This window comes from Pan paniscus, chromosome 13 (genome assembly GCF_029289425.2).
Source record: "Pan paniscus chromosome 13, NHGRI_mPanPan1-v2.0_pri, whole genome shotgun sequence".
Classification (NCBI taxonomy): Eukaryota; Metazoa; Chordata; class Mammalia; order Primates; family Hominidae; genus Pan; species Pan paniscus.
In genome coordinates, this window is record NC_073262.2 from 30,680,037 (window position 1) to 30,693,210 (window position 13,174).

At 34.2% G+C, this 13,174-nt stretch overlaps 1 protein-coding gene across 27 annotated transcripts in view; it reads left to right on the plus strand.

Annotated features, from left to right (window-relative positions):
- The window catches only part of GTDC1 (glycosyltransferase like domain containing 1), a 385,416-nt gene that overhangs the window by 99,279 nt on the left and 272,963 nt on the right, over positions 1-13,174 (plus strand). For 6 of the 27 annotated variants that reach the window (XM_034954039.3, XM_063595152.1, XM_063595149.1 and 3 more), the window contains one exon: positions 4,034-4,115. The exons of the other annotated variants lie outside the window; for them this stretch is intronic. The gene's annotated coding sequence lies outside the window, so the exon portion shown is untranslated. The remainder of the gene's footprint in view (positions 1-4,033; positions 4,116-13,174) is intronic. 27 annotated transcript variants of the gene reach the window in all.

The window sequence follows — 13,174 nt, forward strand, 5'->3', positions numbered from 1 at the left end:
AGCTAATGGCTTATTGGTGTCTTTTAGTCACCAGATTCAGATAGTATATTTAGTTGAAGGTTGCAGCAGCACACACTTGGCTTTCTCATTTGTGTTAGCTTCACTTCTAGTACAGAATTGAATAGGATTGAAGAGACGGTTTTCCTGTTTGTGTCTGTGGCAACTTTTTCGATGATTTGTGGTTTAATTCTTTAAACATTTTTGATCACTTATCACCTCTTTCTCTGTGAAGGCTTAAAGTATTCAGATTCTAATGTTATAATCTTTTCATCAGATTATTAAATTTTGGAGAAATCAAGGTCAGAATAGCAGCTGACACAGTTGTCTCTGAATAGTGACCTAAAAATTATAATACTTCTTTTTTTTGGCTGGATTTTATGGTCTGCCTTTGTGGCATCAGATTTTTAAATAAGATTATGTGATTGTGAATCATGTATTTCTTGGTCTCTGGCCTCTTAAACAGGTAACTATATGACTTGGACCCTTTTTAAGTCTGTTTTTAAAAAAATGTTAATCTCTCACATGGTTTTTAAACTGTTGACAGTATTGTACTTGACATTAATTTTGTTAGGCAGTTAATGCATTCTTCGGCATAACTTTGTTTTTTGGGTCTTTTCAAGACCTGTCAAAGAAAACAAAATGCTAACCTGACTTTAAAGGGGCAAGAAAATCCCCCCCAAACTATATCATTCTTTGTTCTCTATGTGCATCAAAGTGACAATCCCACACTGTCTCAATTGAGGGAGTCTAGCACAAAAATGAAAAACAGCCTGGCACTGTTATAGGCTTGCAGCCAAAATGTTTTGTGTAGCTTAGTTCTGGCAGTGGTTTTTGTAAGGCAGAGGGTCTACCCTCACAGCATCACCGAAGGCAGGCAGGCAGCCTTAGTCTTTCCCACTTACACCATTATTTCCCCCTCTTCTCTTCCTCTTTCTTCACACAGACCACCATTGTGAAAAGAAATATTTTTTTCTGAAATAGAAATATCATTCCCCTTACAACTTCCACATTTAGTAAGTGGCTTTGTTCCTTATAGAAGTTGGTGCTAAATTTGCCTTTTCCACTCTCTTAGATATTTTCTTTACAGTTGCATTTTTGCTACTATTGCTAACTTTGGTCATGTTGACACAGTATTTTTGATTGGTTGGAATCTTGTCTGCTTCAGAATTTATTATTTGAATGGAAATTTTTGAGTGATATTTGCCTTTATTATATGGATTTTTATGCCAAGGTATCTCTTGTTGAGACCAAAATGTCTGCCATTGTTTTCTATTTTTGTCTAAAATTCAGGGTCAGTTCATGTCTTTTACAAATTGAATACTCACTTTTAGAGTGTCTGATAAGTCTTGGTAGATAAGCAAGTGAACTTCCATTAAAATAAAGGATGTGCATTTAAAATATTTTTCCTTTGAAATAAAAAATGCAAGGTAAAACACAGAAGTGTTTTTAAGTTTACCAATTCTTGCAAAATTATAGTTAGTGCCCTACCATTAGGAGTGTGAAAATGTGGCATAATGAATTTTAAAGAGATGATTTGAGCAGGAGACTAGATTTTCACTATGAGCAAGCATTCAATGAAATTTCGTAGAATGTTCCTCACAATGTAAATATGTTTTCTGTTGTATTAAGCAAAACAAATGATTTACTTTCAGGTGATCTATTTTTAAAATTAGATTTTTTAGAGTGATCTATTTTAAAAATTAGTTTTGCAATCAAGATGAGTTAATAGTCAGAATATGTTTTTATAGGAGGAGATTGATATTATTTTGACTGATCTTTATTTTAAAAATTGTCAATGATTTTTGGCAATAAGAAAATTACTTTGAGAAGAAAAACTCATGTATTTTTGTAACAGTGTAACAAATGTGACTGAAAAGGAAGTAAACAGTGGCTCATGTTTGAATTATTAATGTGAAACATTTTTATATGCCATATATACTGGGAAATACATCTATTATGGGTACTTTAAGATAAAATTGTGCAATCTAACAGTTGTTTCTTTTGCGGGGACTTATTTTTAATTTAGAAAACACTTTAAAATTATTAAAAGGATTTGTAAAACAGAGGTGTATCAGCAGTATGCATTAAATAAACTCACCTGTTATTTTCTCTCATTCAGAACAGGCTCAGCAACATATTGGTTCACTACTTTAGCAAAACAAACAAATATTCAAATTGCTTTGTATGCATAATACACATGTAATAAATGCTACAGTTCCCCATTGCTCCCAATGCTATCTTTTTAAACTTGCAAAGTGGCTTTTTTTATGCAGAGCTACTGAAATGAATCTGGGTGGGATGCCTGTTAAGTTATATGAATTAAATCTTTAGGTCAACATTTTAAACTTCTGAATTCTGACAGTTTTGCGAAGGCATGCCAGCGAAACTTTTTTCACTTGATCCAGTTAAGTTCATGACTGTCTGTCTTGAATCCCCTGTGCCAAGGTCTGATAATGTTAACATTAGCGAGTAAAGATAACACACACACACACACACACACACACACACACACCTCTTTCATTCTGTGTATAGTGAATAATGTTTATTGCATATTAACCACTATTCAGTGACTTTAAATACACTTTCTGCAGTGGTTTAATTTTTATTTGCAGTGAAACCCTTTATTTTTTCTGTGGTAAGAATATATCTTTTAGTGATTTAGGACAATGTGAATTGTCCTATTTATTTATTCTAACTACACACAGAGGCATAGGAGAAATATTTAAGAGCCATAATGTTTAAGCAGTTTTTTGGTAAATACGGTTGAGTTTTTCATTTTTGTAGAATAGAATTTATAGACAATAAATTGTATAGTTTTAATTCAGAACACATAGCAAAGCTATTATCTTTTTAGTTTGACATTATATATTTTTTAGGAATATAATATAGTAACTTAATCATTATATTTGTAAAAACATGGAGAAAAATTTATTAAGAGATAACAGCAAAATTGAATAAATACTGTTGATTATTTTAACTAGGATTTTACTATATTAAGTACCAAGTTTATAATTATAAGTAGTACTTCATTTCATTTGAATGTCAATATAGGTTTCAAACATGACTCTTGGGGAGATGATTTGAATGTCTTGTTTGATATCAAATATTGGTAATGTAATAACAAATAGTGATTTTTAAGTTTATGTGGTCAAAATGAGTAATCTTCCCTTAACCATATGGTACATACTTTAGTGTCAAAATTCAATAGATAGTATTGCATGAAAGAGTACATGTTAATTCAGTTGTTTGATTTTTCCTCTTAATTTTTGATACGTTTTAATTTCTCCCACCCTCTGACATATTATTCTGTAGAATACTTTTACAAGTATTTCATATGTTTTCTATGGCATCTCACACTGCTCACTTTTTATCTGTAGTACCATATGAGTTCCTCTTTTTTAGGTTTACACTGCATATTTTAAGCTGCTGATAGTGTAAGTAGATTGCAAGGTAAAGTGACATTTAGCTTTTTGAGTTAGCTTCATTTTTAGCATGAGAACAGGTTTTTTTTCCCTGTCCTAAATCTTCTCATATTTCCCATTAAAACAATCTTACTAACATTGAACAAAGAAATTCAGGGATTTGGCTAAAGCAGCAATTGAAATGCATCAAAAAGTGGCTACTACAATACAATTTTATTAATGAATGATCTACATTGGTTCCAGCTGTGTCCATGTGATTAGGCCTTCACCAGGCAACAATGGGTATTTCCCTATTGCTTTTATTTGATTTCCAAGAATGTGTCATCTGTTACATCAGCCTCTGCCAATATGCCCCTGTAAAAGTGTTTTTTTTTTCTTCTAAATTTCTGAAGCATAAGTTGAATACCCACACATAGCCCTGCTGAAATATTGTTTCTATTGAATGGTGGCCTAGGTTTGTATGCCTGGTGTTGCATACCAAAATCTCAGAATGTAAATTAAAGTAAATGTTTATTAAGTTTATCAGTAAATTTTTGGAAGTGTGGTTGCCTGGTAATGCTAAAGATAGACTATTTTAGCTTTTACATTTTCATCTTAATATTTTATTACAGTGGTATAATGTGTTATAGAGGTGGACAAGCCTGCAGATTGAAGTGGGGATCGTCCAGATTGTTCCCTTCCCTGGACCATATGGTATAGTTCTAAAAGCCTTTTGTACGCTGTCTGTTCAGTTTATTGTAAACTCAATCTTTAGTGCACCTAAAAAGATAACCAAATAAAAGTGAGCCTGAGAAAACGGACTTCATATCATATAGGGACCCCAGATATATATTTTTGAAAGGAGATAACTGAAAATGAAATTGAAGTTGAGATGATATTATAAACAAGGGAGATTTGTCATTCTCTGAATTTTTTTTTATATCACATGGATTTTCATAGATTGTCTTTGAATACTGCTTTTAAAATGAAAGCATTTATGTTATGTGACTATAGTTATTATGCTTATTTATCCCATTCTTAGGGTTTCAGGGAAAAGAATGTAGCATTGTTCTGTTTTACAGAGGAAGCCTCTACCTGTGACTGATGGTAAGGGTTATATAAACTACAGGTGTTATGAATATGTGGATTTTTTGACTTACCTTCGTGACAATTTAGGCTAGATAACTCAGTAATTTCACTCTGTGAGGAATTACCTATACCCAGAGTTGAAAGGTTTCTAATTCTTATTTGTTTTCCTTTCTTCCCCCCACCCCTAACTTAATATGTTTCTATAATTCTATTTTAGGAAAATAGAGTAAGAGATTGCTTATCCCATATGCTAAGATCCTTTAGAAGCAGGAATGAGTGATTGCTCCTGACTCTCACTCTCCTTCCCTCCAAAGTAAGCCACTGTTTGAGAAGAGCATTAGACATTACCCACTGCTTTTTGGCATAAGAGATTTGAAGTTGAAATTCTACCAAACTGGGGGATAAAAAGGAGAGCCTGTGAAGAACATGATTCTTTACTCTATCATTACCCTGAACCACTGAAAGGGTAACTGAGAGGAACTCAAATGTTATTGGAATGTGTAATTTTCCTTTGAATGGCCACAGTGAAATATATTTCAACAAAAAAGGCAGAACAAGTATATGTGGTGTACGGAGTTGATGGTGATTGAAATTAATGAATCTTTTCAGCACTATACAATAGGAATTATCCCAAGAATAGTACACATTTAAAATTTTTCTGAGAGAAACATACATAGAGAATGATTATTGTGTTATTATTACCTTAGGGAGATGACTAGAGATAGATGGAATATTAAATAATACAATAATGCTAGTGGTAAATTAGACACAAAGTATTTGTTGGGATATACACTTTTCAAATTCAAAAAGTTTTCTAAAACAGAACCATTGATTTCAAGTGTATGTGTGGAGTCTTCCCTATTTAAAAAATACTGTTGTTTTGTAATCTCTCATTTATTCTTTTTTTTTTTTTTTTTTTTGGATGGAGTCTTGCTTTGTCACCAAAGCTGGAGTGCAGTGGCGCGATCTTGGCTCACCACAACCTCCGCCTCCCGGGTTCAAGCAATTCTCTTGCCTCAGCCTCATGAGTAGCTGGGATTACAGGCACATGCCACCACGCCCGGCTAATTTTGTATTTTTAGTAGAGACAGGGTTTCTCCATGTTGATCAGGCTCATCTCGAACTCCTGACCTCAGGTGATCCGCCTGCCTCAGCCTCCCAAAGTGCTGGGATTGCAGGCATGAGCCACTGCGCCCGGCCTTTCATTTATTCTTAAGCCACTTTCTAAGGTGCCCACAAAATTGAAAAGCATAGTTTACACTTTCACACAAATTAGATCCCTCCCTTTTTCTCTCCCCCCATTCTCCTTCTTTTCTCCTTTCTTCCTAACCTTCAGCTATTTACTTATATGTGTGTATTATATATATGAATGTTATATACCATACTATAGAAAAATGTTATTTTAATAGATTTGAGGGATTGAAGGTTCCACTTAAAATAAAAATCTTGTAATAACTATGCAACAAATGGATTTATATGGAGGAATTTGACCATGTTTATAGAAGTAATTCAGATTACAGAAAATTGTAAAAGTGTACATTCAAAATTCTCTTTTTTCTAGCTAGTAAGGACTGGATTATAGCTTAAGAAAGGAGGAACCATAAAGAGTCTAACTCAAGTATCTCTGTTTTAACGGTAAAAATGCCTCTGGCTCCAAGTAGTAGAAAATCTTACTGACATTGATTTAAATGAGTTAGTGTTTTATTTGTCTCATAAGAATCAGAAGGCAGTTAGTTCACAGGTAACTGATACTATCAGGGATCCAGGTAATGTCTTGCTTCCCCACCATCCTTACCATGTTACTTTTGCCTCTTATTTCACTTTCAAGCAGGAAGAACAAAGGGAGAGCTCAGAAACTTCCTTCCCGTGGATACTTTCTCTTTTTCTTTAGAAAGGGATGTTTACTCACAGGGACTTCTGTCTAATTCTCATTGGTCAAAAGTATGTCCCATATAACCACCTCTAGAATGAGGTAACAAATGTTTTCACTTTCTAGCCCCTAGAGTGAGATAATGAGTGTTTTAGCTTTGTAGCCTCTTTTGGAGGAAGGCAAGGAGAATGGGAATTAGAATGAGTGTTGAATGAGCCATTCTAAAGTTATCTGCTGTACTTCCTTAATTCCTATCTATGTACAGTTAGTTGTTTGGACTTTTGAAACTCTCTGGATACTTGGTTTATATAGTAACTTGCTATTGGTTGTCTTTTGAACAGTTAGTGCATATGTGTTGGTATTGTTATGTTTCCATGTCTGAGGACAGGAACTGTAATTGGGTCATCTTGGTGTCTTTACGCTTAGCACAGTGCCTACATGTTGAACCTCAATAATCCCTTCTTGAATGAATGAATGGATATTAAGAAATATATTTGTTAATATTATGGGTATAAATCATTTATACATTTAAAATATTTTTAATTTGTGAGGGTTTGTGGACTAAATTTTGTAGAATTGTTTGTTATTGCTAAGGGGACATCAGTGTAATAATGTCCAAGTTGTTTTGAAAAAAAGGTAAGTCCTCAAAATGGTTTAGTACCAATGTTTGTTGGGGGCTGGGTATTCCATGAGTAAATAAGAAATATGATTGCTTTTAACTCTATGCATAGACTATTGTTTAAACAAAGATATTTTGTAGTACTTATATGTTAAGATCTCAGTTTTTAAAGAAATAGGCAATCGGAATTTATTTATTCAAAAGGCAAACAGGTCATTTGATAATTTATATTGCTGATGCTGATTTGCAGGTCCTTGGACGCGTCATATGGCTAAAGACATATTAAAGCAGATTTTGCATTAGTTGACATTTGAGTATATATGTTTTTAAATTCTTAGACGGACAGCTTTATACTTTTTAATACACAAGCAAATGATTATGTACTATAGAATTTCATGTCCAAAAGAAATCTTAAGAGGTCATCTTTACATCTGCTTGTTTTGCCCTTGACTGTCTTAGAAGGATGCAGACTACCTCTTCATTTAAAATCTGCAGAAGGAATGGCTCAGACTTGGTAGGAATCAGTATCTTACAACTCCTCCAGTGTCTAAGTTAAATTCTCTTTATTGTATTTCCATTCAGTTTCTGTTATTTTAACCTCAGAGGACAAAATGAACAACTATCTACTATCTCCCATACAACATCCCCTATATAACCCTATTTTAATAAATTCCTCTCTTTTCATTGATGATGGCAGGGTTGTTTGTACCTTAATTACTAAAACAGTCTGTGCATGGATAGAACTTAATTCAAAGCAGGGAATGTATTCAAGTGTCTGGAACTCAAATTTTCTATCTGAGCAGTTTATAGTCACTAAGAATAAAGGAAGCCCTTTTAATATTCAAAAGCAGTACTAGGAGAAGGGTTCTTACATAATCACAATGTAGGCAAAATAATTTCCTAAATTTGAACTCAGAATTGGGTATTGGTAGTTTTATTTGGCCCTTAAGCAGACCTTTTGGTCATACTTTTGGAAGTAATGAAGGTCAACACTTTGCACTTAAAAAAGTGCATGTAAAATATTAGCCCTGCCTCATTATTTTTACCTTTATTCTCAGTGATCAGTATAGTATCTGGCTCACAGTATGCACTTGGTAAATGTTTGTTAAATAAATTGTAAGTATCCCTTGATAATGCTTCTAACATGGGTAGCTTTATGCTTTGCATTTCTCCATTCCTCTGTATTTCATGCTGTCCAATAAACACTCACACTTTATTTTTTACTGTCTTTATCTTTCTATTCAATGATATTGACCATGATTTAGGATTTATTTGAAGATCTGAATACCATAGTAATACCTGAACAATTCATTTTGTGATGACACTGTAATTTTCAAATTCAGGAATACCTCTTTTGTTTTATTCCTCATAAGATAGTGATCTAATTATAGCCTATTGATGAGAATTCAGAATACATTAGCTGAATATTGTGTACAAAGCACTTTGCTGGGTTATGAGTAGTTACAAACATGAATTATACATAAACTTTGCTGCCAAGGAATTGAGATCTGATTGGGAGACACACACACACATATACTGTATAACTATAGTATAAGAGGGATTGTGGTGACTGCTGTAAATGGGGTAAAAGCAAAATTTAGGGCACTACAGAGGAAAGCGTAATTACTTCCGACTAGCTGAATATGGGTGAGTAATTGACTAAGTCTTCACGGATGAGATGAAATTTGAATAGAGTCTTGAACTATATGTAGGAATTTGACAGGTCATGAAGGTAAAAGGTTTCAGAGAGGAGAAACAGCAGGAGCAGTATTTGCAGGTAGGAATGTGTATGGAGTGTTTGATAAAATAGAATGGTTTTAGTATTTAGAGTAATAGTGTGTCTGTGGGAGTGACAGAAATTGAGGCTAGAGTGGAGCTTGGAACCAAATTGTAAGGGGTCTTATTTCTTGTTAAATAATTTTCTTTATTTCATAGAAAAAGTATAGGTTTTTGAGTGGAAAAGTGACATCAAGATATCTATAAATTTCAGAGGAAGAATGGAAGATGTTAAATGTAGCTATAGGTAGGGAGATGAGTTAGAAGGCTGATGAATAGCTCATGTTGAAGATGATAAGGGAGGCTGGAGGCAGCAGAGCTTGGAAAGAAGGTCTGATACCAGAGGCCTGGGGTGGGTCAGATGCCCTGTGGCCTGTTGATTTGCTTAGAGGTGTGCAGCAGTGTACTGGCTCCCAGTAGAAGGTGCTTTCCGATTTTGAGTCTTCCTTCTACCTATACCATTTTGGTGGTCTGTGGAACATGCTCCCACTTGCTGCACCTGGGAGATCAAATATTGCAAATATTTTAGCTTGAATTCTAGAAGGAAGCAAAAGGAGAATTTGAATAGTTATGTGAGCCAATGATGTCTGCCACATTTCCTCAACTCTGTATTTCCTGGGCTCTTGGTTCACCTTCTTGAACTATTCGTATAACTTGCTATTGGTCCCTCTTTGAGACCCTGCTCAAATGTTCTACATTTATCATTCTGTATTAAAGTTATATCCAGGCCTGAGACCCGAGACTATATTTGGGTCATGATAATATCACAAAACAGTTACTTTAATTTTTAGAATGTAATAATTAATAAATGCTTGTTGAATAAAGCAAATTTGTTTTATGTTTTGTGGTCACACAGAGCTTCCTACTTTTTGCACATACCAAGCATATGTCTATCAGGGTCTTGCTGTGCCTGTTGCTTAGATCCAGATCTACATACTCCCCAATCCCCTCGCCCCTTCTTCTGATTTCTGTTTAGATATCATCTCATTATCAGCAAGGTGTTTTCTCACAACCCTGTATAAAATAACCTCCTCACACTAGCCCTCAGTAGCTCCTATCCTCTGTTACCATGTGTTATTTTTCTTTATAGGTGCCCTCATCTGACATACATTTAACTTGATGCTGGTCTTTTTACTCCAATTAGAAAGAAATTGTTTGTGATAAGAGTCCCATTTGCTTTGTTACCTAATTTATCCCCAAGCATGCAGAACAATGATGAGCAGGCACTTAGTAGGCACAATAAGTATTTGTTGAATGAATGAATGGTAGAGATTAGGCTGAAAAGGATACAAAACATTCACGTACAGGTTTGTTTATAAGTTTATCCAAGCCATGGCATTGTTGTTATAACTTTTATGATATCAAATCATTAATATTTCTCTCAGAAAATAAAAAAGAATTCTATTTTCTATAGATTGTGCCTGTGAAATCTAATTAAGGATTAGTATTTGTTTTAAAAACATTTGAATGCCAAGCATATCCAGTCAGAAAACACTTTTATTATCCATGCCAGCTTAATTTTTAAGGCAGTGAAATGGAAGACTGTCATTCCAGTAAGCAACTTATTTTCATTTGTGAGAATAGAATATTTTGAGTATTCTAATTGATTTTTGAAGATGGTTTTACAAGAAAATAATCCTTGTTGCTGTACGTTGTACATTTGCCTTTAGGATGGAAGGAAACTAGAAACAGGCCTGGAAATTATTTGCTCAGAAAGGTACAAGCTATAACTGAATTGATTTTTGACAAAAGTATCAGGAGGAGGGTCAGTCAGGCCCAAGATGAAAGGTAAATCTTGGGATTCTCAACACTTTAAAGAAGACCTGATTTTAAAAATCGTTTTATATGTATATTTAAAGTTTGTAAAGAGATTCCAGACTGTCATGAGCTCAAGACTATTTTTTACTGTATTTTATGTCAAATTTCACTTGGATATTTTTCTAGAAATCTTAAGTCTATAATTGGGCAGTAAAAAAGTTGGTTATCAAATCAATATTATTATATGGCTTTTAGTGTCATAAGAATTCCCTTTTGGAAACCCATAAAAGCTCATTTTTTCTCACTATAAACTTTATCTGTCAGTTTTCTAGAAGGTCAGAGTACTAATGTTGGAGGTGATCTGCTCTGGGACAAAGAGTCAACAAAGTGGTAGTAAAGTTAAAAAATGCCACATGGTGCTTTCCTAAGAGGAGGATTTCTTTTTCATATCAAGTTTGTGCTTATTTTAAAATATGGGAAATTATATGTCGATAAGCATAGTCTTCATACCCATCTAAATAGATAAAATAAGATTGCGTCTAGTTTTTGTATTTATATATTTCATATTTTATTAGTTTTTTTTGTTTTCTGGAAATAACTTCTTAATTATTTGTATACTTTTAGTAGTTTGATTTCTTGCTAGATTTGTAAGTTAGGTTTTTTGGAATGGGTGGTTTAAAAAATGAAATGTGATGAAATGGTTGTGTTGGAAAACAATTCCAGGAACAGAGTTAGTTCATATTATTTGAAAATGAAACATGTTGTTTAGATTGTAAAAAGTACTAGAGCTTGGAGATTCCCTTTAAAAATATTTCTCTACTAAGTCTGAGTTGCCATTGGTTAATATTTATTGATTTTCCATTCACATATTACGTGTATATAAATATAGGACAAATCTGAGTGGTTATGAGAAGTCTTTTAAAATGCAAATCTCTCTCTCTTTTAGTTGACTATCCAATCAGTCCTCGCTCCGTTTTTTAACATGTGCAATACATATGGATGATTATACAATAACATTTTCCAGCTTTCTTTTCTTTTCTTTTCTTTTTTCTGAGACAGAGTCTCGCTCTGTCGCCTAGGCTGGAATGCAGTGGTGCCATCTCAGCTCACTGCAAGCTCTGCCTCCCGGGTTCACTCCATTCTCCTGCCTCAGCCTCCCGAGCAGCTGGGACTACAGGTGCCTGCCACCATGCCTGGCTAATTTTTTTTGTATTTTTAGTAGGAACAGGATTTCACCGTGTTAGCCAAGATGGTCTTGATCTCCTGACCTTGTGATCCGCCCGCCTCGGCCTCTCAAAGTGCTGGGATTACAGGTGTGAGCCACCACGCCCAGCCTCCAGCTTTCTTAATACAAGACACTTCAGAAATTAAGTGTGCAACTAGAAGTCCTTTTCAATTTCATTCACCTTAATTAAACATTTCCCCTTATTTCAAGACCCATACCTAATTATCAAAGCATAACATTTTGGCATTTTACTTGAAGTTTAAAACTTTGAGTTTAGGTTGGGTGTGGTGGCTCACGCCTGTAATCCCAGCACTTTGGGAGGCCGAGGCAGGCGGACCATGAGGTCAGGAGATCGAGACCATCCTGGCTAACGTGGTGACACCTCGTCTCTACTAAAAATACAAAAAATTAGCCGGGCTTGGTGGCGGGCGCCTGTTGTCCCAGCTACTTGGGAGGCTGAGGCAGGAGAATGGTGTGAACCCGGGAGGCGGAGTTTGCAGTGAGCCGAGATCACGCCACTGCACTCCAGCCTGGGTGACAGCAAGACTCCGTCTCAAAAAAAAAAAAAAAACTTTGAGTTTATATTTTACTTCTTCATATTCCATTTCAAAACTGTAAGTACCAAAATAATTATTTTAGTTTCTAACATACTGTCAAAGTACAGCCTCAGATTCCTTATATGTAAGTAGAGACTTTGATCAGTTTACAACTATTTAATAAACAAGTACATTTTAAGATTGAGAATTACTTTTAGTTCATATATTACTTAAACAAGCAGTATTTGCAAACTAAATGATGCTGTTTTGAATCGCTATAGCACTGTTAGTTTTAACCCTTGTTGATTAGTTTTTAAATGAATTTCCTTATAGCAATAGTAGTTATAATAATTTGAAAAACACTTGCAAGCTCCTGGAAGGGAGGACGCCTTCAGTAATTGGGAAGTAGTTTGTTATATCAAACAATTTGGCCTCCTTCCCTAAAGTTAAGAAAAATGTTATAGCTTCTTTTAATTGAAGTTGAAACATATTCAATGAAGATAACTTGAAGAATAAAATGAAGCACAAAGAGGAAAACAAAATGATTCCCAGTTTTACCTCAAATGATCATTTATGTTTGCGTGTGTGCATGTACTCTTTCTCTCATATTATGATATATTCATTTCATAATATGTTTTTATATATTCATTTCATGCAGTCATGCAATAGTGTAAACATTTTCCCATGGCTATATATATTCATTATATTTTTTTATCATTAATCATTTAATCATGAGATCCCTTTTTGTAGGATATTTTGATTGTTTTTAATTGGGGGAAAGACTGCAGTAAAGATTTTTGGTAACTTCCAGGGTTAATCCTTAAAAGTGGTATTGCTGAATCAAAAGATATGCATAGTTTTCAAGCTTTTTGTATTATGATGAAATGTGATAGAATATTC